Source organism: Oryzias melastigma, linkage group LG18 (genome assembly GCF_002922805.2).
Source record: "Oryzias melastigma strain HK-1 linkage group LG18, ASM292280v2, whole genome shotgun sequence".
In the NCBI taxonomy this organism is placed as follows: Eukaryota; Metazoa; Chordata; class Actinopteri; order Beloniformes; family Adrianichthyidae; genus Oryzias; species Oryzias melastigma.
Window position 1 is genome coordinate 15,112,035 of NC_050529.1, and position 1,633 is coordinate 15,113,667.

The following is a 1,633-nucleotide window of genomic DNA, read 5'->3' on the forward strand; positions in this document are numbered from 1 at the left end:
AACCACACGACCAGATATGACGAGTTGGGAGTGAGAATGTTTAGCATAGACACATATCCACTAGATGGAAATGTTCTGATGTCCTGCATTGGATTCAACAAGTCAAGTTAACCTTAAAGTGGGAAGGATGGGCTTGAAGACCCGCCAAAACACTTACAAAACTGTGTTTTTGGTGTTTTTAACAGGTTTTTGTGGCATTTTTCCCATGATGGAGGACATATGATAAGTAATTTAGCTTAAAATTGGCTTTCTGGTTATTTCTGGATTCAAATCCTTGTGAAACAGGACCCTGGGTCTAATTCCCCCAACATTTGTTACTCCTTGTGAGACTGTTCCGCATTCCCAACCACTTGTTCTACGTTGTGTTTTTAAATGGAAAATCTCATGTTAATTCCTGAGGATTTCTCCTTTAACATCCCTTTTCATGTTTCATAAAACTCTTGATGGAATTTGTGCTCAGTAGGAACACGTCTCATTTCTGCCCAGGCTGCAGTTTTTGTATAAGTGAGGCTGACAAGCAATTGCTGTGGGAGAACTTTACCCAACATACAAGATGAATATATTAATTTCATGCATGAGGTACAACAAAATAAGTCAGGAATCAATTACCTTACAGAAATGTTTGCCACGCTATGTACAGAGTTTGTTTTATTGTAACAGGAGTCCTACTGGGTTGCATTAGATTGTACAAATTATAGACAATATTAGCAACACATGAAACGTGAAAAGCACTTTATAATAATGCTATTGTAAAGTAACACAAAAGCATAGGCAGTTTGCAACTTTTATACAAGCAGGTGATTTAAATTGACTTGTGCAAAAGCTTCAGCAAAAAAAGAGAGTAAATCAAAAGAAAATATCAAAAGGTTTAAGAAAATCAGTTAAAATATTACTATTATTACTTTAATTATTTGTGTTAAATCAAACCACAAAGGTGCAATAAAGAGCACAAAAGAGCAAAATTTTCAGTTTGAACCCGAATTGATCAGTTTGTTTCATCTATGTGCTGTGTTGTAGCTAATAGGAGTTGAGTCTGTTCAGTTCTGACTCTAGGTTGGACCAGCGGATTGCCTCTAGCAGATCGTGCACACAGGCCTTTTCAACTGGCATCTGAGCAAACGCTTTTAATAAAAAAGTCAATGTAATTGTGTCTCTGTAACTGTCCATATATCTTTTTCTTTACTTATTTTCATAAACCCCAAAGATCTGAGGGTCAGTGGTCCTGGTCCCTATTGTAACCAGCCACCCGGTGGACAGCGTAACGAACTAACAATCTGCCCGGTGGATAGCGTAGCGAATTAGCGACCTCTGCTGCCCAGCGAGCCAGAATATGGAGTCCCCACCTAAGCCACAATGGGGCTACCATGGAACTCCTGGACAAACCCACCTGGGCCCCACCAATTCACCACAAAGGTAAACCAAATGGGGTCCATATTGAAATGTCCGCTGGGTAAGACTGATTAACAAAGGCTCTGTAGTTTGTTACATTAAAATATAAACTGCTCTCCTCTGCGCCACAGCATGATGCCGATCACCCTCCCAGCGGAGGGATACTATGTTCATACGGCTACCCCCTTCAGAAACTTTTCGGACATTAATGCTCCAAAGCCCCTGCAATTGGAGGTATAGAGAG